Source organism: Armigeres subalbatus, chromosome 3 (genome assembly GCF_024139115.2).
Source record: "Armigeres subalbatus isolate Guangzhou_Male chromosome 3, GZ_Asu_2, whole genome shotgun sequence".
Taxonomy (NCBI): Eukaryota; Metazoa; Arthropoda; class Insecta; order Diptera; family Culicidae; genus Armigeres; species Armigeres subalbatus.
In genome coordinates this window covers 29,065,720-29,092,383 of record NC_085141.1, presented here as the reverse complement: position 1 = coordinate 29,092,383, position 26,664 = coordinate 29,065,720, and the positions used below count along the sequence as shown (strand labels likewise).

Sequence of the window (26,664 nt, the reverse complement as noted above, 5' to 3'; positions counted from 1 at the left end):
AAGCGGTAAGTAAAAAGTGGAAAGTAAGAAGTGAGAAGTGACAAATGAGAGATTAGATACGATAAGTGACATCTAAGATAGAAAAAGTGAGAAGGGAGAAGAGAAAAGTAGGAAGTACGTAGTGAAAGATGAGAAGTGTGAAGTAAGTAGTGTAAAGTGAAAGGGGGAAGTAAGAAAGGAATAGTGAGAAGTAAGAAACGAGTGGTGTGACCCGAGAAGCAAAAAATGAGAAGCGAGAAGAAAGAAGTAAGAAGTGAGATGTGCGAAGTGAGAAATAGGAAGGGAGAAATTTTTGGTTTTTGAAAAGTGAAAAGTGAGAAGTGAGATGTGGGAAATCAGAAGTGAGAAAGGAGAAGTGAGAAGTAATATGTAAGATGTAAGAAGTGAGAAACAAGAAGGGAGAAGTGGGAAGGCAGAAATGAGAAATTAGAAGTGAGAAGTAAGAAGCGAGAAGTGAGAAGTAAGAAGTGGGGAGCGAGAAGTGAGAAGTGAAAAGTGAGATGCGGAAAGTCAGAAGTGAGAGGTGAGAAGTGGATAGTGTGAAGTGAGAAATGAGATAAGTATGTGAAATTGGAAAAATAAGAAGTGAGAAACGAGAAGTGATAAGTGAGAGCCGAGAAATGGGTTGGAGACGTCAAATGAGAAGTGAAATTGAAAAGTGAGAAGTTCAATGCGAGAAGTGAGATGTAAGATGTGATAAGTGAGAAGTGAGGAGAAAGAATCCAGAATTGAATGAGGGGACTGGGTTTTGAGAAGTGAGATGGGAGAAATCAGGAGCGAGAAATGCAAAGTGATGTGAGAAGTGAGAAATGAGATAAAGATGTGATATGTGAAAAGTGAGAAGTTATAAGTGAGAACTGAGAAATGAGAAGCTACAAGTCAGAAGTGAGAAGAGAGACATTTGATACGAGAAGTGAGATGGAAGATGTGAGAGGAGAGAAACGAGAAGTGATAAGAGGAAGCCGAGAAGTGAATAGAGAGAAGTGAGTTGTGAGAAGTGAGTTATGGCGGTGTGATTAAAAAAAAAGTGAGTTATGAGAAGTGAAGAGTGAGAAATAAAAAGCAATTTGTGAGATGTGAGAAGTGAGAAGGGACAAGAGAGAAGTTAGAAGGGAGAAGTGAGGTGTGTGATGTGTGATGTGAGAAGTGAGAAGCAAAAAGTTGAGAAGTGAGAATCGAGAAGTGAGAAGTGAGAGGCGAGAAATGCAAAGTGAGAAGTGAGATGTAAAATGTGAAAAAATTAGATAAAGATGGGAGATGTGAGAAGAGAGAATGGAGAAGTGTACCACGCGAATAGAGGTGTGCGCCGGTTCAATATTCTGCGGCGGCAGCGTTGGTCAGAATTTTGGTCGGCGGCGGCGTTTTCGGCATCACGCCGTAAGCCATTTTATCTGGCGGCGGCGGCGGCGTGAATCAGCGTGGCGATTTTTTTATTACGTTTCTTTGATTTTTTTTTGCTTTTTTCTGAAGAATCTTTCGAATTTCGATTGCAAAATTTGAGTTTCCGTTAAATATTTTTTTCGAAATTTCCACAGTAAATTCTTCATAATTGTAAAAAAGTGCGGCTAGTAGAATGGGTTTGTTAACGGTGTTACAATCTAGAATAATTAAGACGGCTATCGTTAGAACAGAAAATTCTTCAGAATATCCGCGGGAGACTTTATGGAGTTTGCAAAAGAAATTCTCTGAAAGTTTCACTAGAATTTCCCCGGAATTTCAACGGAAAATTCTTTAGAATTCCCGCTGAAGGATGTTCAAAATGTAGATAAAATCTTTAGATTTCAACGGAAAATTTCCCCGTATTTTTAAAGAATTTCTTTGAATTTTTAAGAGAAATTCTTTTTACAGCAGACGTTCGATAACTGCAAGTCAATGACCTGCAAGGCTTTTTACCTGCACTTCGATAGTTGTATACATTTTTCAGTTATCGGGCCGCTGTGCTTCAAAACGATGTCAAAGTCGATGATAGCTGCATTGCACTGCACAAACAGATGCACTTCCATTGCATTGACGTCGACTAACAACCGTTTGATGTCTAGCATCGGTTGCAGTTATAGAACAACATTCGCTAACTAAAACGTAAACATCCCTAGTAACTTTTTGGTTTTATCCTGTTTTTATAAGACTACCGTAGAGTAAATTTTGTTCTTCAAGAGCGTTATAAACCTAAAATGTTACTTGGGCTGTTGTAGATATCTAACGACTAGGGTATTGTCCTGAAGAAATTCTTAGGAAATTCCATTGGCTGAAGGCAAAATACCGAACTAGTAGTTTGGCCGAAAAAGTCGTTTTCTCTAACAGATCAGCCCGAAATGCCGTTTCACCGTTTGGCCCAACGTGTCATATAGCCAAATATCAATTATTGATTGGATAATATGGTCAATAATGTCCGTTTGGCCAAATGACAATTACGAAATGGCCTTATTTTCAAAAGATCATTGAACGAAATTTCTAAAAATACATCTTTCATCGTTTATACTGCATGATAGCGGTCCTATGTTTATGTTTTGGAATAAATTGTTCTATCCAAAATCGAGTCCAAAATATCCTGTTTAGAATCAGATAAGTTGATTTTGTAGAAAGAGCCATTTGGCCCGAAAATGTACTTTCTGCAGAACAACCCTTTCGGCCAAACGGCGTTTTTTTTAAATGACCTATTTGACCAAACGACTTCTTAGCAAAATGATCAATTTAGCCGGACGACCCGGAAGAAAATGCCATTTGGCCGAAATGATTGTTTTGCAGAAACAACATTTTGGGCCAAACTGCTCTTTTTGCTAAATGGTTATTCTTACCAAATTGCATTTTTGTCCAAATGATCTATTCGGTCAAACGAAAGGCATTTTCAGTCAAATGACCTGTTAGAGCAAACAACTTTTTCGGCCAAATTTACCAGTTCGGCAGAATATTCCTTTTAGCTGTATGTTGGTTTCGGCCAAACTACATTTTCAGTCGAACAATTTTCGGCCTGATAACAGTTTCAGCCCTAGTAACATTTTGGTTTTAAATTGGTTTTATAACGCTCTTGTAGAGTAAATTATGCACTTCAAGGCCGTTATAAAACTAAAAATGTTACTTGGGAGATAACGTTCAGTTCAGCTCGGTTAAATGGAATTTGGCTAGATAACTTTTTGCTTAAAGACCAGTACTGCCCTTATTCGCATAAGCGTCCCATATCAGTTTTCTTCAACTTGAGTAATATGCCGTTGAATTTTTCAAATTTGTTTTACATGGAGAAATACAAAAAAATCTAAAAAAAAAATAATAAAACCTGCAACCTTTTTGAAAATTTGGCATAATATTCTCCATCTGTATACATCACTTTGATACTATTAAATGGACCATATTTTTTATTTTTTGTGCAAAAGTGTATCAAAATCTGGAATATGACTGTTGTGCGAATAAATAGCAAGATGGGACAACATAAGTGGATTTTGATTTTCAAATTACTAGAACAAAGCCAATTATTTTATTAGTTTTTCTGAGGGCAGATGAGGGCATTTTAAGTCTATTTCTGGAAGAAAATCAAAATCGTGAAAAATCGACATAAGACTCTTATGCGAATCGCGACAGAGTATTGACTTAAAAAGAAGAAAGGTTTCAGAATTTTGTTTAATTGTCATTTGATGAAAAGTCATTTCGCCAAACGAGTGGCCATTTTTCACCATATTATCCATTCAGTAATTTACATCTGATCGTATGCCTAATAACATTTTTGGCCAAATGACCAAAAGAAATTGTCGCCTAATGACTTCTGTGGCCAAACAACTTGTTACGGCAAACGGCTTTTTCGGCAAAATTACCAGTTTGGCCGTCTGATGCTTTCTGCCAATCAAATTTCCCAAAAATTTCTTATGGACAATGCAAAGCATTTCCTGTAGAAATCCAAATAAAATCCTTAAAAATTTCAAGCAAACGCTCCAGGGAGTCTCCCGCGGATATTCCGAAGATTTTTTTGTTTTAACCTTGGCTATGCCAAACTAGTCGTTTTTATTAATCTAGTTTGAAAAAGTCAACGTTAAAGCATCCCTTCTTCCAGTCACAAGCCCCTACAATTATGAAGGATTTATTGTATAAATTTTGAAGAGTACTCAACAGAAACTCATCAGGGACGGATTTTCCTAAAGAAAATTGAAACAACTTCCCGTGAATATTCTGATGAAATTCTGATGTACGTATTTCGGATACGTATTTCGTCGAGTCGAGACAAGTACGATACAATGAAGATGACCTCACATTTGAGGTCGAAAAACGTATCTGCAAAGTTAACAAAATGCAGTGGAATTAAATGGAAAGTACTAAACTCGTCTTAGACGGAGAAGAGCTTAGAATATTTTTCTGAGATTTTTCAGGCGAAATTTAAAAAAAATCTTTCGTTTATTTTACAATGTTATGAAAACTCATATGTGAATATGTACGTTATGTGGAAGATATTGATTTGAAAAATGTATTGGAGGTAACCACTTTCCCTTCGATGGGACTCGAACCCATGACCCTACAGTACGCTAGACTGGTGCTTTAACCAACTAAGCTACGAAGGACCTCCGTCGGCCTTCGCAACCTAGCGGCTACTGAACGAGCTCGAGATTCCCAAATTGGACGCATAGTCAAATCACTCGCAATCCATTTATCAAGCCAATACTTCCACATGTGTATTGTACACGTCCACATTAGAGGAGCTCATCGAAGGGAAAGTGGTTACCTCCAATACATTTTTCAAATCAATATCTTCCACATAACGTACATATTCACATATGAGTTTTCATAACATTGTAAATTAACGTCCAAGTCGGGTGGTTTAATCCCCGGAAATAGGCAATTACCTTTGATTGAACTTTCGTTTATGTTTTGAAAATAACCTAAATGACCTATTCAGCCGAACGACACTATCGGCCCAATGTCTATTTCGGTCAAATAGCGCTTTCTGCCAAAGGACCATTTCGAAAACGAGCAATTCTTTGTATTTCAACTGGAAATTCTTCGCAATTTCCACACGAAGTTTTCAAGAAAATCACTGGTAGTTTCGCGAAAAATTCTCTGGAGTTTCAATGTGATGTTGTAGGGATCAATCAGGAAAATCCTACGTAAATTCCACTGAATCTTCAGAATTTCCACTGAAAATTCTGCGGACTTCTTCAAATTTGAATCAGCCTAGAGAATTATAGATCAGCGGCGTGCCAAAAACTGTCGGCGGTGGCGCACACATCTACACGCGAATTTGACGTCACTCGTTTCATTGCTTGGAATGCAATCGTGGCGACATGCTCATTTAGCTACACTAGTTGAGAGTTCGTTTGGCTACCCTCGTCTTCGCCTCAGCTCGTCTATAGAACCTACAGTGTCTATAATCTAGACTATATGTCTATAATCTAATCCGATTTGGGTACAATATTTATACCACTACCCGGGATGAGGGTGGTCGTCGAGTAACTCGATAATATTATTGAGTTCAAAAGCGAAAGGCAGAACATCATTAATGAACTGAAACAGAACCTGCTGGTGTTTGAGTCGTAAGACAAAAACATGACGTTTTTTATCAGCCACCCGGGAGAAGCGAGAAGGCTGACAAACTGCTGTGCCACAACTGAGGCCTTCTCCTTTCTTGGAACATGGACTATGGCAGAAGAGGCGATTGATTTCGCCCTGACGGCCTACGAGGAAAATATTGCGCCTAACCAAAAACGGCTCAGTCAGGAAACCGGCGAAGGTGCTCAGAGCAAAGCCAAGGAGTAGGCGACAGTAGGCCAAACGTCGTCTTGATGGAGCAGATCGGGATGTAGTGATGTCCGAAGGGCGTTGACCCGAGAAGGCGACTTCTCGACCCAAAAAAGCGAAAGGCACCAAACAGACGCAAATCGACGGGCCGCAAGAGAGTACCTGCCGGCCGGTGCCATCGTCACAAGGGACCGAAAATCCCTGGCAGCTGGTAAGTAGATCAAAAATTTTGGCAGCTGGTCAGTAGCTGGATCAGGACGCACGAAGCGTCAGACGCACCAAAGACTTGGTGCTGAAACGTGGAGCTAGCGGGACATAGGTTGCTGCAACTCATATGTGGCCAGATTTAGTCACAATCAAGTTGCTGCAACCGTTTTTGTCTGACTTGTGCTGCTCGGGAAGAGATCTTGGGTGACGGCGCCGAGGTGAGGTCGTTGGGGACGGAAGTGACCTTCCAGTACAAGCAACTGGACGAGGTCACGAACGCGGACGTCGTCGTCTCTGTCGTCAGAGAGCAGTGCGGTACAAAGATCGTCTATTTGGCACGCAGCTAGCTTACCCTAGTTAATGAAGCGAGGGATGTTGAAATCGGCTGGTCAGTAAGCCCAATAAGCAAACTGGGCTGGTACTATTGGTGCTTAGAGTCGGGACATAAGTCCTACGACTTTAAGGGCCCAGACCGTAGCAACCTGCGTCGTCATTGTGGTTGGGAAGGGCACAAGGCGCAGGAATGCGGTAAGTTACCAAAGTATCCATATGCGCCAACAAAAAGCAAGCATGTAATCACGTTATAGGTGGACTTCCGTGTCCCATCGGAGAGGAAAACAAGAAGAAGCCACGCAAGCAAAACAGTTGAATCTTAACTACTGTGCATCTGTCCAGCAGCTGCTGTGGCAGTCGGTCTCGGAGTCGAGGACCGATGTCGCTCTCCTGTCCGACCCGTAAAACGTCCCTGACTTGGGTCGTTATTTACGTGACTATTTTCACTCGGAATTTATTCCATGTACCACAAAGAGCAAGCAATTTATTTGAAACAGGTTGACAGACCTTTTTTTACTCGTGTAGATCGAAAGGCCTTGCTGCAGGAATTTCTTGGAGAGACAAGAAACTATGCTATGTACACATTATATTCTATCTACAATAAGGAACATGTACCCAAGGATGTTATCGATCATTTAGTAATTTGCGTTCGATCATTTAGTAGTTTGTCAATAACTCATTCCAGAAGCTGAATTTCAAAATGTGTTGTATGGTGGATTTCTAGTTCGAAGGTTTTTCTACAACTATGCCTAATGGTTCGTTGTTAGAATTCAACTAATAACGAAGTTATAGCGCTAGTTGCAGTAGCTTAAACTAAATTATTGGAATTTTGTTATCATTTAGTCTAAGCTACTGAAACTATAGCTATAAATCCGTTACTAGTGGAATTCAAACAACGATTCATTTGGCAGAGTTGTATAAAAACCTTCGCACTAGAAGTCCACCATACAACACTTTTTGAAATTCAGCTCCTGGAATGAGTTATTGACAAACTACTAAATGATCGAACGCAAATTACTAAATGATCGATAACATCCTTGCATGTACCATATATGAAACAGGTCGACAGACCTTTGGTTACGTGTGTAAATCTTAAAGCCTTACTTAAGGATCTTTTTTGATAGCCAAGAAGATATTCTTCATACACATTCTATACTATGTACCACAAAGAGCATGCACCATATTTGAAAAAGATCGACAGACTTTTGGTTACACGTGTAGATCAATAGGCCTTACTGCAGGAATTTCTTGGATGGCCAAGAAGTTATTCTTCATATACATTCTATTCTATGTAGCACAAGGAGCATGCACCATATTTGAAACAGGTCGATAGACCTTTGGTTACGCGTGAAAATAGCGAAAAACCGTTTTGCCTTTCTCGTATACAAAGTATAGCTCCAAAAACGAACTTTGTATAAGAATCCCGGAGACCCATAGTGTTATATACCGATCAACTCAGCTCGACGAATTGAGGTGATGTCTGTGTGTGCGTGTGTGTATGTGTGTGCGCAAAATAATCTCACTCATTTTTCAGGCACTTACCGCTTTGCTCGCAACAAGTTCGAGGCGGAACCTTGTCCCATTGTTTCGTATTGAAAATTGGCACAATTGGAATATGGGCTTCGGAATTATGGCCAAAATATATTTTTAATAAGAAAAATTCTCACTCAATTTTTAGGCACTTACTCTTAGCTGATTTACTCGCAACAAGTTGCATTCGATGCAGAATCCGGTCCCATTATTTCCTGTTGAAAATTCTGACAGATCTGACTATGAGCTCAGAAGTTATGGCCAGAATACTTTTTTTTTTCACCAAAAGTGCGTAGAAATTACTCACTCGAAAAAAAACGAGAAAGGCACCATCACCGCTAGGTGAATTAATCTGTTTTTTTTTTTTTTAAATATTTTCATGTCTTTATGGCTTTATGTCTTTTTCGCCGAAAAACATTTATAAAAAAGAAAAACATTCCACGGGATTATCCTTTCACCGAAAGACATTTCGCGGAATGGCATTTGGCAGAATTCAGTTAAAATAATTACACTGGTCGACAGTAAATTTGTTCGCAATGCTCATGTGTTGCATTTGTAGTTTTGAACCCCTAAAATCGACTGGTTACTGGCGTTTGTTGTTTGATAGGGAAAGTTTCGAGATTATTTTTAATTCTTGATTCTACTTTAGGTCTTTATGTCTTTATGTCTTTATGTCTTTATGTCTTTATGTCTTTATGTCTTTATGTCTTTATGTCTTTATGTCTTTATGTCTTTATGTCTTTATGTCTTTATGTCTTTATGTCTTTATGTCTTTATGTCTTTATGTCTTTATGTCTTTATGTCTTTATGTCTTTATGTCTTTATGTCTTTATGTCTTTATGTCTTTATGTATTTATGTCTTTATGTCTTTATGTCTTTATGTCTTTATGTCTTTATGTCTTTATGTCTTTATGTCTTTATGTCTTTATGTCTTTATGTCTTTATGTCTTTATGTCTTTATGTCTTTATGTCTTTATGTCTTTATGTCTTTATGTCTTTATGTCTTTATGTCTTTATGTCTTTATGTCTTTATGTCTTTATGTCTTTATGTCTTTATGTCTTAAAGTCTTAAAGTCTTGATGTCTTCATGGGTTGGAGTTAAGCCTTTCTTGAATCCTTTTTTCAGTTTGTTTGTTTTGGACACGCAGCTTTCACAGGTTCCAGTATTTTGGGTTCCTGTTGTAACTCTTAATACGCTAATATCCTCGTCTTCCGGCCACTGTGCGACGATCTGTACTCTCACCATCAGGAAGCAGAAACTAATAACTTTTCTTTGGTTTGCTACACTTTTCAACGCACACGTTTCAGACGTTCCGATCGGTTGATATAAACACAGCCCAGAAATGCGGCGAGACCGCACTCCGTATGAATGCGGCAGCTAAGCTGCTATGAAGAATATGATCCAAGCTCGAGGGGACGGAGGGCGGCGGCGTTACACCGAGTGTCTAAGCTGGCGTGAAGCGAAAGCTATAAAATTTTAATTTATGCGAAAAGGATATCGCATCGTCGCGTCGCAACCTAAGTGGAAGTACCAATGTTTGTAAGTTCCCCAGCCGAAAACCGTGATCGCGACCTGTTTGCCATTGAGTCTCTCGTCGTCATCCCGCGCTTGCATGGTGGTTCCGTGCTGGTGGTGATCATTTTTGGCAGTTCAGGTTCTTATTTTTTACGAAATGGATTTGTTTGTGTCTCTCGTTTCGTGTTTCGTGAGACTTTCCGAGAATGGAATTTGATAGCCGGTATAAAAATATTGGTTGAAGCCGCCTCATACTGTGCACACGTACTCGGTAGAAGGTTTGTGTCAAGCCGAAATATGCCATGGAAGGGAATTTGGTATTTATATTGCATCAATAATAAATGTAGATAAGGCATGTTTGGTCAAATTGGAAAACTGCAGCGGCACGGTGACGGCCCAAAAACGAAAGTCCCTTGCAAGCGCCATGATATTTGTTCTTAAGTATTGAGAAGCAGCTGTATCGATTGGAAAGGGAATCAAGCTCTACCTTGTTACGTGTAAAATTGCTTTCTGGTCAAGCATCCCATCACTGCGCGACGGAAGACCCCAACCGCACCTCACAAATGAATATTTATGAACTATCCTGCCGTTTATTAGCTAGTCAATTATCATCTCCAAAACATATCTGTACACATCGAAGACTTAAGTGGACGCCTTGTTTGCATAAAATCGAAATTTCACACGCTCATGTATTGGCCGAATGTCCGAAAAATTACACCCACCCACAAACGAACGTGACGGCACTGCCAAAACCGCGCGCGGTGGCGATCGCCGGACCCACCAGCGATTATTGGCCATTGGTGGCCGGTGATGGCGCCTGTCGCCAATGGTCGCCACTTGCAATGTCCAACAAACCACACGGACCAATAACAACGAATGAGGTCGGAATAATTTCGCAATATCAGTGCCATTGGATGATGTCTTCGTCGCGCGAGGTGGCGCTACAAAAGCATTAACCATAGCCGCGTGCCGGAAATGTTCAATCAGCGAGCGTCAGCGTGCGCGCCGCATCTATGCAACACGATCGGATGAGGATGGCAACGAGCAGCGCGAGCTAAGCAGCGAGCGATATCAACAACAATCATGACGACGACGACGGCGGCGGTGGAATATTTATAGACACGCGCCATCATCAGTGTCAACAATTCGGTAATGGCGGTCGGTGCAATGTGGTACGAGGTCGACAAGTGGGAAAAGAAATTTCCTCACGAGGTGCGTTCCAATACCTTTTTGTACCTATTTGTGTAGGAAACAGCATATGGAAAACTGCAATCGGCTCCGGAGATGTCATGACAATAAGTTCATAACAGTTTTAGCAGGGAGAAGGAAGAAGGTATTCGATGTTTTTGAAGCGGTTTCTAAGTCAAGTGTTTTGCATTCGTAGCGACACGATGATATTTTTATGCAAAAAGGTGATTTTGGTTTCTAGTAGGACAACAAATGCCTTACTAACATTCCATAAATTCCCAGAGAACTGTAGGCACGAGATCCTTGGTGATTAGGCTCTAAATATTATTTTCTATCCACTACTGATTGAACTAATAATGAAGGTTTCGCCAAAAGGTGCAGAAAAACCACGCTACGCCTATTGGTAAAACCGCATCTCAAGTGAATTACCACAAAAGTATATGCAGAAAATATTTTTATAGTACCACTTATGCAATAATGCACAGCACAAAATTTAGTTAGCCTCATACCGTGTTGGAAGCTTGTCCATGAATCTTATTACCATATATTTTTAAAAGGAGTTCACGCGATTCCGGCAAGAAAAATTCAAAAAATCACTTTTCTTCTTTTCTAAATAAAGTGCTTACCTCAGCGATATTAATTTTCAAACTGTCGTGCCTTGCCTCATATCTGAAAAATAAACAAGAAAAGCATTATTAGCAGAAGAATGATAAAATTGTTGAAAAATATATTAATAAACAACATTGCCGATAAATCTAACACAAACGTCTGAGTGAGTCGTTAACTGGAATAACGCAATTTGAAATGAACATGAAGTGAATGATTACCTACTCCATCTAAATCCACGATTGCTAGCAAAAACGTGCGAGAATATGCTTATTTATAATTATAGCGCGCATATGTATTGGCATTACATCCCCCGCTGGGACATTGGGTAAAAAAAAGTTAAGTTGATGCTTTCAAAAAGAATAAAACATAAAAATCATGCAACGATGCATATCGTGAATCAAATTATGAGCGACTTATTGGGCCATGATTCTAATGGGCTTTGACTTGCGCTTGATTTGCATCACTCATTAAACTAGAGCATTTTACCAACACTGATTGGGGTATATGAAGGCCTAAGGAATTCATAAAGCGTTAAGTCCACCACGTAACAAAGGTTGATTTTGAATCTCCTTGCTCTTACCACGCTACACTGGATTCTGTTTTTACACGATTTACATTTTCTCAATTTTCCGCTCATCCTAAATGTTAAACGTTCAGTGTTGGTAAAAACTCAAAATCTCAAAACTCATGGATGATTCAAATCAAGCGTGAGTTGAAACGCACCCAACTCAGCACCTTAAAACTCATGGATGAGTTGAATCATCCATTTGAATCATCGTAGGTTTTCTTTGGTTCTCCTTCGTTAAAAACAGTGGATTGACGTTTGTCGCATAAAATATTTGACACTCTTTTATGTATACGCAATAAATTGCCCCCAAATTGATTTCAAATGCGTTTTTAAGCCAAAATGATTTTTTGGCAAATGAGTGAAATGATGCGTTTTAGCATGAAAAATTCAAGCGTGATGCATTCCTTTAAAATCGCAGACGATTTCGTTCGCACGGGAGCGCTCGTTGATTGAGATTTATGAGTGATTTTACCAACACTGCGTATAATTATTATCATGTGATTTTTCTTTGATTTATTCTGGATTTTTTGAAACATGTTGCGAAGAGTTTGGTGGCAAACTGAAGTCACACGATCAAAAATACGAGCGAAAAAAAATCGTGTAAAAACAAAATCCTGTGTATTTGTTTTAAAGATGCAAAAGAGTAAGGGGTGCCAAATAACGGTTTCGCTAATGGCGTCGGGTGATCATGCTACGACTCTGGTAATACTATCAAAAATACTCATCACTTCTGGCTTAGTTAATATTTATTATAATTTTTTATGGAATGTTCGAAATATTATAGAAACTAATTTTACTCACTCGCAGCGAGCTACACACGGCTTGAGTAGTACTCGCAGTGAGTTCTGCTGTCGTCCTCTCGTGTGAGTAGTTCGTGAGCTACTAACAGCGTGAGTAGTACTCGCATGAGTAAACGGTGAGTATTTTTTTTAAACTCGTAAGCATGAATTTCTCAACACTGCAGGTGGTAGCTGCGAACAAAATTTTGTTCGCTATGGTGGCGCCTTTATCTATTTGGCTGTCGACAGCCAAAGTGAAAATTGTGAAATTGTCTCTTTCTTTCTTTCTTTATTCTTTCTCTTCTTATTCTTTCTTTCTTTATTGCAGGGAAATGCTCATTTGAGTAGAACCATGGACTCTTTCTTGAATGGGCGCAAAACTTCCTCATCTTTTCCTATGAACATGGCCTATGCTAATGTGCGGTACTGTTGGAAGCTGATAGGAGAGTAGTAAACCGTTTCCGAAAAATACTCCGTGAAACGTGAGAATCAAATGCGGTAGAGCAGCGATTGAAGATGCGACTCATACTAGTGAATCCCAGTAAACCACATATCGTATAACAAACAGCAAATAAAGTCGCATTTGCGTCCATTAAAAATCTAAATCGCACTGCATATCAAACTTTATCAGTTTATTGTCGACAAATGTTGTATTGAACGTGTCATATGCGATAATTTTTACCATTGTGAAAATCAATCGTAATTGTGTAAATAAAAACTCATAATGACTTATATTCCTTGTAATGTCCTATATCAGTGCGAATGAATGTCTATGTGAATCGTAATACAATCGAAACCACCTCAGTCCAAGTGGCTTGCAGAAGTTTCAAAAAGTTGTAAAGATATAAATTGTGTAGTTTATGTTGGACAAAAATCCGACTCACTTCAAGATGTGCACTATGGTGCCGTGGTAGAGTATCCGCCTGCAGATCCAGAGATCGCATGTTCGAGACACACGCTGGTAAGATTTTTTTTATTTTTTATATTTTGATGTTTAATCGTAATACTGTTCGTATGATGTCGGGAAAAATCGTGAAATAAAACTCGTATGTACCTATATCGCCTCCACTTTGGTACGTATATAGCCATTCTGTGCATTATATACGATTTAGTTGGTTCTTATATAATAACCTATATCAAGAGTTATAGATACCAAAATGTTGACTGGGAATGGCTCATTCTGCGCATAATTTTTTGCGAGCACCTCTCAAGGAAATGAAAGATGTTGACCGAAGTGGATGAAAGGGGATGTAAAAGTTCAATTGAGAGATTGAATTCTAGATTGCAGGAGATCTGCAATGAAAAGCGCCTTGGATACGTCACGACGCTCACTTAACAGATCTAAACCAATAAATTGGCAGCGTACTTCATAACTCGGAAAGTTATTTGGATCATTCCAAGAAAGACAGCGTAGATCAAAACGATCGAATTTTTGCTGAATACTTCGATTTGTATCCAGTATTTTGCGCTTGGTAATGGCGGCCAAGTGAGTGCCTTTTTGACGTTCAAGAGGTAGAAAATATTTATATATGTTAATCGTAGTTGAAAAATATTGGCACTCATGAGCTCTGCCACATAAAGCAACAATTTTGTTTATCGAAAGTCAAAATATGTTTTCTGTAGATTTCTTTATTTTTTATTCGCTACGATAATGTTATGCTTACAAATACTTATCTGTGAACCAGAAGCACAAAACATTAAAAATCCTGCTACACACAATATCTAATTATCATGGTTGGTTAGTTAGCAGACGAAATTTAAGAAATAATATGTTTCATTACGACTAAGGAAATCCGTGTAGTGAATACGATTGAGTATCTGATAAATTAAAATAAACTTAGGGCATGTACAATTCTTTCAGTGCATCTGCATCTTTACTCAGCCTTCAACTTCCCACTCGGAAATTTGTTCTAGACATCTCCGCGATATCTCTGAGACAAAAAGTTGAGTCTCCTAGATATTTTTCTGCGATGTCTAGAACCTGTCACACCTCAAATCCACCTCAAATGCAACAACCGTTTGCACCGGTGTCTACCTCAAATTTTAGACGAGTAAACCGTTTGAACCGAAAGAGATTTGACATATCGGGTCTCTTAGATAACGCGGAGATATCTAAAAGACATGGGTACCACAGTTCTACTAGATTTTTACTAGAAATTATGGAGATATGTATACCTCGATTCTTCTTTTTTTTTTTTTTTTTGAATGTTTACATTATATTTCGAATTTAAAAACAAAAAAAAACTATATACTTCAATTTTCCTTTACTTTTATTGATATATACCGAGATTTTTAATACGCACCCGTAATCGCAATTTTTAATGCGCACCCAATTATATACGACGACCAATCAAAGTGGTTATTCGGCGTTGTTGGATGATATATAGTATTCCCAAGTGTAATGGGCCAAAATGGTATACGGAGCAACGTCATCGCGATTGCAGGTATCATCGCCGATTGGGTTGTGTCGGAGAACTTCTCGTCCCAATGATATCGACATGTGGTACGCTTTCCAATGACCGCTTGGGTCACGATCATCACGGGATGTTTCCACCCACGTGTATCAAGGGATTTCTTCTTCGGTTTTGGGGTCGCCTCAGATGGTATTTACCGCCGGATGTCTCAAACCGGATTTCCACCGGGATGTCCAAATGCGGACTATTAGTGTTGTCTTTTCTGCAAATTAGGATGAAAAAGGATAAAACTAAAGTTTCTGAAACACCTGGAGCAGACTCTTTTGGAATACTCTCGGATTAATAAAATAATTCTCTAGGAATTCTAAATAGTTTCGCCGCCTCCACTTACACTGCCTTTGCCGCCTCCGCCGAAACACACGAGTCGATTCCGTCAAATCCCGCAATTCTTTTCAACAGTTTCTACTAAATAAACTGGTTACCACGCAGTCACTGAGAATCTCATAAATAATTTTCGTGATAATTTCTCAGCAGCTTTTTTTCCGATCTGAATTGGGGAGTAGAAAAATGGCGACTGCAAAAGGCGCGAGACAATCTACTAAACAGCTAAACCGATTCAACAGTGAGTATGTAGAGGTAAACAAATACACTCGCAAAAATCGAGGGGAATTATACATTTGGTTTGGGTCCAAACTTATTTTGAAACTTGGCTAAGGTGGTTTGCGTCCTATTCAGGTAGATTCCTGTTCGCTTTTAGACATCCTTCCATGCGGGTTATAGCTTTCAATTTTCAACAGCGCAAGAATGAAAGCACAAACGACGATGAGCAGATTGACGAATGTAACAGGATGCATTTATTGGGGGGTGTTCTGACTTGTCATTATCCCCAACTCAGCCATCTTGGATTTTTGTATGGAATTTATGCTCGTTTGTTTACGTTTTGCACTGAAAATTTATGTTCCCCCCCCACGCGCTGGTAATTCCCATCTACTGACGAAATCGGACAACCTGTACATAAAAAAATCTTGGAATGTAACATGCGGGTATAGGAATGAAAGACTGGGTGAATAGGAGTGTGAAAGAGATAGATGATGTCTGAGGTTCGGGTGGACGGAAACTTGAGCGAAAGCGAAAACTGGTACGAGTGTTCAGTCTATTGACTAAGTTATAAGCGAACGGTTGTGCGTCTCATTACATATTCGTATTCGCGACGTTTGTGTCCTCAATTTGGCTGATCGCGGGGTGAATACGACAATCCGCACTTCAGAATTATTCGCCAAGCTCCGTAGTAGGAACGTTTGTCGGAGTCCATCATAAGTCCGCTAGTATTTGCTTTGTTCAACTCCTTTAAAAGCAAACCAAATCTGTCGAATTCATTCCGGCAAGTTTGCTTAAGGATTCTGGTGGCTGGGCCATTTGTTGGTCTGCCCAGTTCGTCTGAGTGTTTATTTAAAATTATATGAAAAATGAAGCGAATGTTGAGAACATTTTAATCAACAAAAGACTCTTTTGACTTTTCAGGAACAAAATTGTTGATTAAAGACAGAGCAGATGAGTGCCAATATTTTTCATATAATCGAAGCCTTTGATTAAAATATGTAAATATTTTCTACCTCTTGAATGTCAAATGGCACTCACTTGGCAGCCATTATCGAACGCAAAATACTGGATTGTGCTGTTTTGGTAGAAAGGAGCCCATACAACTAATGAATATTCTAGTAATGACCTCACTAACGCGCAGCAGAGCGATTTTAGACATTGAATGTTATCGAAGTGCTTCGCTATGCGGAGAATAAATCCAAGTGTTTTCGACGCTTTCGATGTGAGAAAGGCGATGTGATCTTTGATAGTCAGCTGAAAGTATAACAGCTGTAGATTTTGTAACAAAAGTCAATAGTAGAGCGCTTGCGGGAAAATGAAATTACAGAGCACTTATTGGCATTGAGGACTATGCGATTAATCTCGCACCAATTGACGAAAATGTCGAGCTAACGTTGTAGAAACAAAGCATCCTGATCATCATTAATAGTCCAGTATAATTTAAAATCCATTGGTACTTCGCGTACCTGAAGGAATAAAATAGACCCCATCTCGCGGTCCTTAGCCTCTTACCCAGCAACTCCTATCCCTACCTCCCCGCGGTGCTGGCCGGGATACGAGCAACCTTAGGGAAGATCGGGTAACCAACCCCGGTGGGAACTATGGTCGTATGCTGACAGGGAAGGGGGGTTTGCTCCTCTCCGGAGGTGCAAATCTTATTGAGCGTCTGTTCTCCATGTCAGGATCGGCTCACAACAGCGTCTGTTCTCCATGTTAGAGGCGGCTGATCATCGTCCGAGTGCCAGCGAGGGACTCTAAGTGAAACTGTGCACCATGGTCCACCGGAAATAAGGAGGAATGGTCCTCTAGAAATTTAGGGGTTTGGTGTCAGGCCCTGCAAGCCAGCCTTTAAAAAATCATAAGCAACGAACAATCAACAAGAGAGTACGGACCGGAACCATCGGCGAAGACCACTGCGACGAAAAGGGACTAGCGATTGGAAACTCGGTTCGTGGAACTGCAAATCTCTCAACTTCATCGGGAGCACACGCATACTCGCCGATGTGCTCAAGGACCGTGGATTCGACATCGTAGTGCTGCAGGAAGTTTGTTGGACGGGATCAATAGTGCGAACGTTTAGAGGTAATCATACCATCTACCAGAGCTGCGACAACACACACGAGCTGGGAACAGCTTTCATAGTGATGGGCGATATGCAAAGGCGCGTGATCGGGTGGTGGCCAATCAATGAAAGAATGTGCAGGTTGAGGATCAAAGGCCGGTTCTTCAACTTCAGCATAATCAACGTCCATAGCCCACTATCCGGAAGCACTGATAATGATAAGGACGCATTCTACGCGCAGCTGGAACGTGAGTACGACAGCTGCTCAAGCCACGACGTCAAAATCATCATAGGAGATTTGAACGCTCAGGTTGGCCAAGAGGAGGAGTTTAGACCGACTATTGGAAAGTTCAGCGCTCACCGGCTGACGAACGAAAACGGCCTACGACTAATTGATTTCGCCGCCTCTCAGAATATGGCCATTCGTAGCACCTACTTCCAACACAGCCTCCCGTATCGGTACACCTGTAGATCACCACTGCAGACAGAATCACAAATCGACCACGTTCTGATTGATGGACGGCACTTCTCCGACATTATCGACGTCAGGACATATCGTGGCGCTAACATCGACTCTGACCACTATCTGGTGATGGTTAAACTGCGCCCAAAACTATCCGTCATCAACAATGTTCGGTACCGACGACCGCCGCGGTACGACCTAGAGCGACTGAAGCAACCTGATGTCGCCACTGCATACGCGCAGCATCTCGAGGCAGCGTTGCCGGAAGAGGGTGAGCTCGATAGGGCCCCTCTTGAAGACTGCTGGAGTACAGTCAAAGCAGCCATTAACGACGCAGCGGAGAACAACGTCGGGTATATGGGTCGAAGTCGACGGAACGATTGGTTCGACGAAGAGTGCAGACAGATTCTGGAGGAGAAGGACGCAGCGCGGGCGGTCGCGCTGCAGCAAGGTACCCGGCAGAACGTGTAACGTTATAGACGGAAGCGGAGACAGCAGACCCGCCTTTTGACGTAAACTACGTCTAAGGGGAAGACTCGGATACAGGGTGACAAATGAAAATTTTCAAATTTGAGACCGTCACGAAATCATGTAAGATTTCAAACGTTAATAGCGCCTTTATCTTCCAATGGATTTTTGAGATTTATATATCAATCGACTCGGAAATTCTCTATCAATTTGTCAATTATATTGAAACTTTGGGTTATGAACGTTACAATAGGGTATCGGATCATTTTGGCAGCACCCTCTTTTCTTGTCCGCTAGAGTCTCGTTTCTGCCGTCGCCGTTCAGTGCGGTTGGCTTTTGGACTCTGCTTTGTGCGGTGTTTCGCACAAAAAGTAGAACAATGGATCCGGACCAGTGACCGCGGTCGAAACAAATGTAACAAAAATGTGTAATGTAGTGCATGGTGTATAAAAAGTGATGCAGATAGGGGCATGTTTGTGCAGGCATGAGACGATCAATTGTTATCAATGCCAATGCCCTTGCTAGTAATGCAATCATCGCAATGTAATTGCACAAACATGTTTATTAAGGTGGCTCAAAAAACACTTTTTCAAATTTTTTGATGGGCCGCCCTCTTATTTAGTTCTATTTGATGCCCTGATGCTCTGGACAAAATTTCAGCCAAATCGGTCAACGTTTGGGCGGTGCTAAACTCGTTGGAAGTTTATATGCAAAAATGTATGCAGAAACATCCAAAAACAGTGATTTGCAGTTGGACGACACAATTTACGATCAAGAACCATGATACTCATTCAGTTCTTGTAGAATTAAATACATAATGTTATGCTGAAAACCGCGAGAAGATTAGAGTTTATTAGGCGAAGATATAAGCAATTTACTGGAGTGTTGTAGGGGTGAATTTATTTCTTTTCAAAGGTAAAAGAAACGAAATTTGCTCAAACCCCACTTCAGAGAAATGCTAATAACTTAGCCGGGCAAACTTTAATCTTCTCGCGGTTTTCTGCATAACATTCTGTATTAAATTCTTTAAGATCTGAATGAGTATCATAGTTCTTCATCGTAAGTTGTGCCGTCCAACTGCAATTCACTGTTTTTGGATGTTTCTGCATACATTTTTGCATATAAACTTCCAACGAGTTTAGCACCGCCCAAACGTTGACCGATTTGTCCAGAGCATCAAGGCATCAAATAGAACCAAATAAAAGGGCGGCCCATCAAAAAAATTGAAAAAAGTTTTTCCCATACTAATTTGAGCCACCCTAATGTTTATATTAAAAAACGACTTTGGAAAAATGTTGAGCATTTTGTTTGCAAACTGAAAACTAATAAGGCCGTTACACATATTTATGAAAAATTATGATCTCCGCAAAGTCAAGGGGGAGGGGGTAATCTTCTTCTTCTACTGAATTTGAATGCAGAGACCCCTCTCCTCTTTGAAACCTGGCTCCTATACAAATGAAACACCAATTCCATCATAAGGGGCAAGCCAGAGTAAACGCGACGAGCGATGCGACGCGACGCGACTCATGTAAAAAAATAACAATCATTATCAACAGGCTGTCAAATTGCACTGTCGCATCGCGTCGCATCGCACGTCGCGTTTACTCTGGCTTGCCCCTAACTCGAGATCAAGCAAATGGAACCAAATCTGGCGTGTGGCGGTTTTGGAAGGGAAGATATGTTTCTGTGATGGTTTGCAACGCCTCCCCCTTCTGGAAAGAGGGGCTCCCATGCAAATAAACCAAAAATTTCTGCATATCTCGAGAACTAATCAGAGAAAAAATCAATTTTAGGTGAAATAAAGTTCGTCGGGTCTGCTAGTAAAAAATAAATATTAAAGTGTAGAAAAAATAAAAAAAACTCCTCGGATTTGTTAAAGAATGTTTTGAAAGTTCTCAAAATTTGCCGGAATTTTTTTTTGTTGCCCCTCAAATTGTTATTATCCGAGGGGGGGGGGGGACATATTTAAAAAAAATTATATAGGCCTAATAATATTTTATTAAATGCGCACCTGAATCAGAAGGATTTAACTTTGATTCAGGAAGTGTGAATGCACTTAAGATATTTTTAAAATACGTGGGTGCAATCATGCGGTACTTATTGTATACAACATAAGCTTCGGAACGCATACGTTCTTAAAACGGGCTATATGAGTTACAATAGAGCTATCACCTTCTTGCTCCCTGATTAAAAAGTCTTGCAATGATAATAATAAAATGGTTTCACGAATATGCTATCCATAGTGACACTCAGTGTTGGTAGAATCATACTCAAATCTGAATCCTCGAGGTTTCATGCACGAGCTTACTCGCCTGCGATTCTGTAAGGGGAGCATCGCGCTTGAGTTTCTCTGTAGAATCGCATCGCTTTGCTCAATCACCGAAAAATGATTTCGTTCTTAAAAGCGTCAAAACGCAATCGATGCGTATGTTTTGTTTATATGTGCAATTATTAGCCATTGTTTTAGACGAAAAACAGTAATTTCAATGCATTCAACAATGAAGAACACGTAAATATCATGCAATGATGCAAATTGCGATTCGAATCATGAGCAAATCTCTTGGCCATGATTCTGATGGGATTTGACTCACGCATGGTTTGGATCGCCAACAATTTTCATATCTTAAGATACGCTAGTTTTGTTCGAAACCAGTGACATAAGTAATCAAATGTATTTTCTAAAAATATTCATGCATGATGGCACTACAATCCTCAATGAACAAAACTGCCTTACGTAGTTTACGTTGGGCGGTTGTGTCTTGTACATAACCCTTCTGATTTTTTCAGGAGAAGAAACGCCGCCTGGAAGAAGCGGAGTGCGAGGAGATGGAACAGCTGTGCCGTTCTCAAGATACACGCAAGTTCTATCAGAAGCTCAACGCATCCCGCAAAGGCTTCGTGCCGCGAGCCGAAATGTGCCGGGATAAGGATGGGAGCATCTTGACGGACGAACGTGTGGTGATCGAAAGGTGGAAGCAGCACTACGAGGAACATCTGAATGGCGCTGAGAGTACAGGCAGTGAAAGTCAAGGCAGCGGAGGAGATGACTACGTCAGTTCAGCGGACGATGGAAGCCAACCAGCCCCCACCTTGAGGGAAGTTAAGGATGCCATTCAACAGCTAAAGACCAATAAAGCAGCTGGTAAGGATGGTATCGGAGCTGAGCTCATCAAGATGGGCCCGGAAAAGCTGGCCACTTGCCTGCACAAACTGATAGTCAGAATCTGGGAAACCGAACAGCTACCGGAGGAGTGGAAGGAAGGGGTTATATGCCCCATCTACAAGAAAGGCGACAAACTGGAGTGTGAGAACTTTCGAGCGATCACCATCCTTAATGCCGCCTACAAAGTGATATCCCAGATCATCTTCCGTCGTCTGTCACCATTAGTGAACGAGTTCGTGGGAAGTTATCAAGCCGGCTTCGTTGACGGCCGCTCGACAACGGACCAGATCTTTACTGTACGGCAAATCCTTCAAAAATGCCGTGAATACCAGGTCCCAACGCACCATCTGTTCGTTGATTTCAAGGCGGCATACGACAGTATAGACCGCGTAGAGCTATGGAAAATTATGGACGAGAACAGCTTCCCTGGAAAGCTTACCAGACTGATCAAAGCAACGGTGGATGGTGTGCAAAACTGTGTGAAGATCTCGGGCGAACACTCCAGTTCGTTCGAACCGCGCCGGGGACTAAGACAAGGTGATGGACTTTCGTGTCTGTTGTTCAACATTGCGCTAGAAGGTGTCATGCGGAGAGCCGGGTGTAACAGCCGGGGTACGATTTTCAACAGATCCAGTCAATTTATTTGCTTCGCGGATGATATGGACATTGTCGGCCGAACATTTGCAAAGGTGGCCGAACTGTACACCCGCCTGAAACGTGAAGCAACAAAAGTTGGACTGGTGGTGAATGCGTCAAAGACAAAGTACATGCTTGTGGGTGGAACCGAGCGCGACAGGGCCGCCTGGGAAGCAGTGTTACAATAGACGGGGATACCTTCGAGGTGGTCGAGGAATTCGTCTACCTCGGATCCTTGCTAACGGCTGACAACAACGTTAGTCGTGAAATACGAAGGCGCATCATCTGTGGAAGTCGGGCCTACTACGGGCTCCAGAAGAAACTGCGGTCGAAAAAGATTCGCCGCCGCACCAAATGTGTCATGTACAAGACGTTAATAAGACCGGTAGTCCTCTACGGACATGAAACATGGACAATGCTCGAGGAGGACTTGCAAGCACTCGGAGTATTCGAGAGACGGGTGCTTAGGACCATCTTTGGCGGTGTACAAGAAGACGGTGTGTGGCGGCGAAGAATGAACCATGAGCTCGCCCAGCTCTACGGCGAACCCAGTATCCAGAAGGTAGCTAAAGCCGGAAGGGTACGATGGGCAGGGCATGTTGCAAGAATGCCGGACAGCAACCCTGCAAAGATGGTGTTCGCTTCCGATCCGGCAGGTACGAGACGACGTGGAGCGCAGCGAGCGAGATGGGCAGACCAGGTGCAGAACGACTTGGCGAGCGTGGGACGTATTCGAGGATGGAGAGATGCGGCCTCGAACCGTGTATTGTGGCGTCAAATTGTTGATTCAGTGTTATCTGTATAGATGTAGACTAAATAAATGATGAAATGAATGACCTGTTAGGGCAAACATCTTTTTCATCCAAATGGCCGAACTGGTAATTTGGATGAAAAAGATGTTTGCCCTAACAGGTCATTTGACTGAAAAGTTCTTTTCGGTGTCGCTTTCGGCCAAACTATATTTTCGCTTAAACCATTTTCGACCTGATACAGTCGCGATTCGCTGGTTGGGCCACAACCTCGACCCAACTAACGAATTCGGTTTTTAGTTGGGACAACTGACAACCATTTGAACACGTATATTTTGACTTGAACATAAGATGTCCAGTGATGTACGGTTGCTTTTTAATTGGCCCATGACTCAACCAGCGGAGGCCCAACTAAAAAGTAACCCAAGTATTAAAATCCCAACCAGCGAATCATGACTGTAACAGTTTCAGACGAACGTTCAATTCGGCTCGGATAAATGGAATTTGGCTAGATGACTTTCGGCTTGAGATTTTTTTTTAAATCTACATTTTGAATAATCTTCCGCGGAAGTTTTGAAGAATTTTCCGCCGAAATTCCAGAAAATTCCTCGTGGAAATTCCAGGGAGTCTCCCGCGAATGTTCTGAAGAATTTTTTGCTTTAACGTTGGCTATTCCAAACTAGTCATCTTAATAAATCAAGATTGAGAAGTCAACGTTAAAGCATAACTTATTCCAGTCACAAGCTCCTACAATTATGAAAGATTTTCTGTTTAAATTTTGAAGAGTCCTCAATAGAAACTCAACAGGAACATAAATTTGGAACAACTTCCCGTAGAAATTGATCAGATTTTTCTGGAGAAATCCAAACGATTCTTTCGTTAATATCTTGACAATATCCTTCTTCTTCTTCTTATTGGCATTACATCCCCACACTGGGACAGAGCCGCCTCGCAGCTTAGTGTTCATTAAGCACTTTCATAGTTATTAACTGCGAGGTTTCTAAGCCAGGTTACCATTTTTGCATTCGTATACCATGAGGCTAGCACGATGATACTTTTATGCCCAGGGAAGTCGAGACAATTTCCAATCCGAAAATTGCCTAGACCGGCAGACCACTCGATGTCCATTTCGGCCAAATGGCGCCACCATTTCGGCCAAAAGGCATATTCGGCCAATTTAGATAGTCGGCCAACCGTTATTATCAGGCAAATAAATTGTTCGACCAAATGACATTTTCGTCCAAATAAGTTTAGGCTACTTAGTCTTCTATCAAACTTTTTCGGTCAAACGATATATTCAGCCAAACAACTTTCAGCCTTGTGGTCTTCGGCCAAATGGCTTTCTGCCAAACGACCCTTTTTCGTTCAAAAATTTAATTTCAACGGAGAATTCTTTGAATTTCAACGGGAAATCCTTTGCAATTTCCACTAAGAGGAAACTTTACGGAAATTTCAATAAGAAATTGTATAGAGTTTTCAAGAAAATCATTTTCATCTTCACGAAAAATTCTCTGGAGTTTCAATGTAATGTTGTAGGGATCCATAAGGAAATTCTACGAAAAATCCACTGATTCTTCAGAATTTCCCACTGAAAATTCTACGGATTTCTTTAAATTTGAATCGGCGTGAAAAATTTTAAATGGCGGCGCGCCGATGCAAAAATGTCGGCGGCGGCGGCGTGCCAAAAACTGTCGGCGGCGGAGGCGTGCCAAAAACTGTCGGCGGCGGCGGCGTGGCGCGGCGGCGCACACCTCTAGCTGCAGTAAGGTTGCATTACGGCTACACAAGCAATTAAATAACTTTCTTGTTAACCACTCGATAAGCTGTCAAAAGTAGTGATTGTTTACATTCAAATTATGAGTGATATAGTTGTGATCTTTTGATTCAAATAGCCTTGCATTGGTACAGTAAATGTTTTATTATGGCATAACATTTAAAAAGTGAAATTAACTTTATAAAAATCCTCACAGTTGTATGAATGGGAGTTAAGATCAATTAAAATCATGGCTGTGATTACATTGAAATGATTCTCAAACTAACTTACAGGTCTTGAAATAATTATGTTTCGCTTGGAATATCTCAAATGATCTTGCTGGTTTTTGAAGTATTATTTAAAGATTGTTAGGATGATCTTCATCCTGGTACCTGTTGATGTTTCAGAACACTCAGTAGAACTTTTGTCAAACTTGATTACACCTTGCGATTTCAAAAGCTGAATAAAATAATGAACACGCGAGTAATCAATCTTTATAAAGGATCTTAGAATTGATAGATAACCTTCTAAATAGTTCGATATACTGCATTCACTGGATTGCTGTACAAAGGATCAGAAATAACTTGTGGGAATGCTTATCCAACCTCATGCTCAGCTTACACTTTAACCAGCTTATGACACTGTTAACCAACCAATATCCAGCCATCGCTCTCACTATTCAGCCTTCATTGTTACTTGGGTGGTGTCTTTCTCGTGCATTATGAAAATAGTATTTTGACCATAACTATCGAGTCCACAGTCCGAACCAGTTAAATTTAAATAGGAAACAGGACAGGATTTCCCATAAAATGCAACTTGTTGCGAGCAAATCGGTTAAGGGCAAGTGCCTGAAAAGTGGATGAGACTTTTTTGCGCACACACACATACATACACACACACAGACATCACCTCAATTTGTCGAGCTGAGTCGATTGGTATACAACACTATGGGTCTCCGGGCCTTCTGTAAAAAGTTTGTTTTTGGAGCAAACATATAGGTTTTCGGTATACTTACTGTACGAGAAAGGGAAAAATAAATTAGCATTGTTTGTGTGGAAAAATAGGGTATGAAAAAGGCAAACCATTATGTAAATTATACTAGTCGACCAGAGGAGAATTATCCACGAAAAGTTATTATTTTACTACCATGGGAGTCAAACCCACACTTCACAGCACGCAAATGTGATTTGACGACAGTCATGAGCTCTCTCTCTCACTCACCAAGCAATCGAAAATTGTCAACTGGGTGTATACATTATCAAAATATGAAAATAGTAGCCCAAAAATAAACATCATAAAAATGGTCTTTTATTGAATAATTATTTTATTTTCTTTCTTTGAAAATAAATGGATAATATTTGCTATTTAACGGTCAATAAACTTTCGCTATATTTTTTGCATTATTTACTTCTAGAGAATTCAGATTTTCGTAAATCATGTGACATACTGCGTTAAAGGTTGACCCTAAGGATGCCGAAAAACTTTCTGTGGAAGCGGAAAGTTAGGAAGCAACCAATCGAGCTGTATTTGTGTATTAAATTAGTAAAAATCTTCAATGTTCAAAGTGAAAAACGTACTTTTTATTTTTAAGATTCTGTATCTCAATATCGGAACAGAGTACCTCGGGGCTTAAAGCGTTACCAATGTAAAAATGAGAACACGTTAGTGGGGTTATTTTTTTTAATAAAAATATACTCATAGGGTAAAAAATGCATGTTTCGCACAAAAACTTCGAATAATATTATTTTATAAATTCCCTGAAAAATCTTCTTTCGAATAGTTACCTTAGATTCATTAGAGACCTCACAGTTCCAGAGATATTACCAAAACAATATGAAGCGTTTTATACATTTGTCCGGAAAGGGGGATGGTTAATTGGTTAATCAGTTCTTTACGTGTCCGTAATAGGAA

The 26,664-nt window shown here is 40.6% G+C and overlaps 1 protein-coding gene across 7 annotated transcripts in view; it reads right to left on the bottom strand.

Annotated features, from left to right (window-relative positions):
• Positions 1 to 26,664, bottom strand: part of LOC134223847 (interference hedgehog-like) — a 238,468-nt gene that overhangs the window by 171,058 nt on the left and 40,746 nt on the right. For 5 of the 7 annotated variants that reach the window (XM_062703066.1, XM_062703067.1, XM_062703068.1 and 2 more), the window contains one exon: positions 11,116 to 11,158. The exons of the other annotated variants lie outside the window; for them this stretch is intronic. The gene's annotated coding sequence lies outside the window, so the exon portion shown is untranslated. The remainder of the gene's footprint in view (positions 1 to 11,115; positions 11,159 to 26,664) is intronic. 7 annotated transcript variants of the gene reach the window in all.